General features: G+C 39.8%; 1 long non-coding RNA gene across 1 annotated transcript; it reads right to left on the reverse strand.

Annotated features, from left to right (window-relative positions):
• Positions 1–819: 819 nt before the first annotated feature.
• Positions 820–2613, reverse strand: LOC105465082 (uncharacterized). The gene is made up of 3 exons (XR_977280.3): positions 2505–2613; positions 2321–2394; positions 820–883 (listed from the first exon to the last, which is right to left on the reverse strand). It is a non-coding gene; the product is annotated as an uncharacterized lncRNA (long non-coding RNA).
• Positions 2614–4331: the final 1718 nt, after the last annotated feature.

Consider the following 4331-nt stretch of genomic DNA (forward strand, 5'->3'; position numbering starts at 1 on the left):
ACTTTGTGGATTTGTGTAGACTTGGACCAGGGAGCTATAGAGTTTGGGGGTACTGGGGACCAAAGGTTTCTGGGTCGAGGCCTGGGTCTTGGGTTCTTTACCCACAGAGGAGGGACAACTCAAGCTCTGAACAGGAGAAAAGGAAATGATGCTTCTCCTCACATCTTCCTTCGGTGAGTTCCTTATCCACTCGTCTCACTTTTTACTCGCCTTGTATGTCATTGTTTTCTGTTTCCTGGGACCAAAGGACAGCCAAAGCAGTTTGGATATTAATTCAGCTACATGATGACAGACTTGATTTTTATGGGCTAGCCTTGGAACCAAACTACTATTAAAGTCTTGTTTCTGTGGAAAAAATCATTACAAATTTGAAAGACATTTACAAGTTAACTTTTGGAATTAAACAAATTTGTCCCTTGGGGGCTGACTGTACAAGATTCACTAAGTATTCATAAATAGAAAAAGATAAATATTAGAATGCTATATTTCTAGCTTATGATACCTAGTGTTCAATTAGTATGTTTTATTATCAAACCAGATAAATAAAAATGTTACTTCATAAAAACAGAGACTATAATATTTTAAAAGTTTTTTTAAAAGCAAATTTTATGTAGGCCTTGAAGCCGTGTTGGCCAGCCTGGTCTCAGACTCCCGACCTCAGGTGATCTGCCTGCCTCAGCCTCCCGAAGTGCTGGGATTACAGGCATGACCCACAAAGCCCGACCAAATGTTCTTTAATGGGAATTTGTGTTAAAATAAAATTCTCCATGTAATATATATATATGTAAGTCTGTGTGTATATGCATATGTATATTTCCCAACAGAATTGCTAAAGTAAAAGTGATAAGGCAAAGATGATATCTGTTTCCATAGAAGCATCTTTCTGAAATGAAACAAATAAAAATTATACTTTGTATCACTAGTAAAATTTAACTTGATTATCTGAAGACTAATTATATTAACTTATATTACCTAAAGTGCAGTTTTTCCCCCACTCTAGTAATTAGAGGGATATTAATAGCTGTTATATTCTAATACTTGAGAGTCAAAACTGGTAATGTACCCTCCCTCTGCCCACAATTTAGCACATGGCAAAATAATGATACAAGAGACATTACAATATACAGTTGTCAAAATGTACCTGGAAGCTCTTAAAGGAATATTAGAACAACTGGCGACAGGTGAAATAAAAGAAGTCTCAACTTTCTGAATTCAGGAGGATTCAGCAGAATTTCCTATAATGTCACTTTGGGCATTTAAAAATGTTTCCCGCAATTAGAATAGCAACTACATGTGGAATAGATTCAAAACTGCTTACTAAGTTGTTTGTTATCTATTTCCCTTTGGTTTCCTGAGGCCACAGAGACAAGGAATTGGCCTGAGTTTTCACCTCAAAAACTGAAGCACATTAGCAGTGGCACCTTTTCAGGCGCTCCTGTGTCATTCCCCGAAAATCACAGACACGCAGTCCAATTAAAATTGTACTTTGTGGAAACCAAAGGAATGTAGCCCAGGAGCACCTAGGAACTGCTCATATGCTTGGAGAAGCTAAAAGACACGCGTACATGAACCACAGGAAGCCTTCTCTGGCCCTCTGAAAATAAACACATCTTTTGCATAGATGCTCTCTCGTAGCTGCCAGTGCTCTGCCAGGGAGAATTGTTATTTTAAATGGAGACTCTTTCTGTATCTGCAGGAAGAATTTATATCCAGTCAGAGAGAACGTAGAGAGCAGTTCTTGTTGCCCGTCACATTTTAGTGCAGGGAAGTGCTTTGCCCTAAAGGTGCCAGGTAAAGAGAATTGCCAAGTAAAGAAAATTTATTGAATGCATTTTCCAACAGGGAAGCATAATCTGACATTTTTGTTTCTTGGATCTCAGAAAAATAACTTTCCTCAGTTCTTATATCAAGTAAGAGGACATGCAAAGGCAAAAGCAAAAACAAAAATACCATTTGGTCTTAGAATGCATTCATGTACATTTTCTTCTATTTGATAATGTTTTATTCATAATTATTTCATATGCTTTTCTTTTTTCAAATGTCTGCCTGCAGCACACGTCAGGATGCTGGATTTCTTAGCAAACGCTCTCCCTGGAACCACATTATCATGGGTCCGTATGATTATTCCCTTAGGACTATCCACTTGAGAGTAACGCAATGGCCTCCACCTCCCAGCCTTTAGGACCTAAATGATGGAGTTAAAGAATCAAACTTTCTTTTGAAAGCCAGTGGCAGTCCCACGTCCACGTCAGGTTTGAGGGGTGCTCTCCTCCCTGACTGGCTAGTAGGTGAGGTCCTTGGTATGTTCATCCCTTCTTACCTGAAGCCTCTCCCTCGTTTTAGTTCCGATTGATTTCGCCTTCGTTGTGCTCAGATTTTGTGGGTTTGTTCAAACTGCTCTTGGGAGGAACACAAAAGTATTAACATTTTGCCGACTCCAGGACTTTAGAAAACTTAGGCTTGAGTGAAAAACAAACTGACGGATTCAAATAATATAAACGCACCCAATTTCAGATCGTATTCTCTCTTGCCTTGTCTCACAATGCTGGGCTGTCTCCCTTTGCAAAACAACTGCAATCTCTACACGCCACTCCAACCTGCTCCGTGACAAAGCGTAAGGTTCCACCTCTGAGCAGGTAAAATATGTTTGTTAGGGAAGGACTGCTCGGCAGTAAGGATGACAACAATTAGCACATGCTACTCATTAACAAACGGAGATTAGAACGCAGCCGAAATGGCAGGCTGCCATCAGTGTGATAGTTACGGGGCAGTTTAATTTCTAACGAATGTGAGTGCTGGATCAGTAACAATATTCGACAAAATGCCGCCTGCATTCTCTTATGGCTTTCATTACCAAATTGAAAATCTGTGTAGATTTCTGAAAATTACTTTTAAATGTAGCCAATCTCCTAGACTGCAAGGCTTGATTTGCTGGTGAGGGAGCCCTGCTGTGAGATTTTAATGAAAGATCATAGTGGCCCTCCAAGGCCAGCAAAGAGCTATGGGCCCTGGAAGACCCGAAATAATCTGTTTTACTTTTAATGGCAGCCATTTTATATTCATTAAGATCAAAATGCAGTTTTGCAGGCAAATTGCAAAGCTGTTCCACTCACAGCTTGAGAACCTGGAGGCCCTACAGCTTTTTATCTTGTTCATAAGCAAATATGCAGTTAATATCTTTTAATATGCTTTGATGCTTGGTACCTTATGGGTACATTGTACCGGAGGTTAGAGAACTGCATGTTTCCTTGGCACAGCCAGCCACGAACTAAAGCGGTAGTCCTTTTATTTCCATAATGGCAGAAGAAATGAGTCTCTCTCTTTTTATCCCCTCCCCATTTTTTAAAAAATATGAGCTCTGCTCAAATAGATTGTAAGGTACTGTATAGTGTACATTCAGGGTCTCAGAGAAGGGGCAGTTTTTCACTGGGATCTGTCTGTTGGTGGTTCATATTATTTAAATTTATACAGTCACATTATTTAAATGTAAACAGCCAAATAAGATATGATCAAATCATTGGCATCTGGAAACTGTGCTCTCATCCTCTTTGATTGTGAGGTTGTCTGCATTAATAATGGAGTTCTAAAGACTGTGATTCCACCTGATATACTGTATGACCTTAACAGTTGTGATTTTATCAGGGTTTCACTGTAGTAGAAAATGAAGGTATTTTGCAGCTCATTTCCAGCAAAGCTAGTTTGCATTATCTTCTGTCCAGAGTAGTCCTGCCTGTTTTGTGTTATAAAATATCACCTCTCCCATTGCCCCCTTTCTGCTGCACAGCTGTACTTCCGGTCTGGAACCATGTTGTAGATTAATTTCCATCAGATTTCTCGTAGAAGGTAAATGGTACTGTGCTAAAGGAAAGAGGGAAGGAAGGAAGGAAGGAAGGAAGGAAGGAAGGAAGGAAGGAAGGAAGGAAAGAAGGAAGATCGGTCAGGAAGGAAGGAAGGAAGTCAGTAAGGCGGGGAGGAAGGAAGAGAGTGAAAAAAGAAAGGAAGGTGGGATTGAGGAGGGAGGGAAGGAAACACTGCACTACCTCCTCCAATTCATCCATTTCTATCTCATCTCTAAGACAAGAAATAAGGTTGATGCAAGTGGATCTTATTACTCAACCTACAACTCCATCTTAATTCTGCCTTAAGCAATAGGCAGGGGTTAGACATAATTGTCTAGAATCACAGGACTCTCCAATACTTACAAAAATAATATTTAGAAAGAAAATTAGGTCCTTTTTGGTAGAAAAAGGACCAGCCAGGTCTGTTTCAATTTGCCCAAAGATTTGGAGGCTAGGCCAACAACAAACAGAACTTTTGCTTCTTTGCCCAAA

Source organism: Macaca nemestrina, chromosome 13 (assembly GCF_043159975.1).
Source record: "Macaca nemestrina isolate mMacNem1 chromosome 13, mMacNem.hap1, whole genome shotgun sequence".
Lineage (NCBI taxonomy): Eukaryota > Metazoa > Chordata > Mammalia > Primates > Cercopithecidae > Macaca > Macaca nemestrina.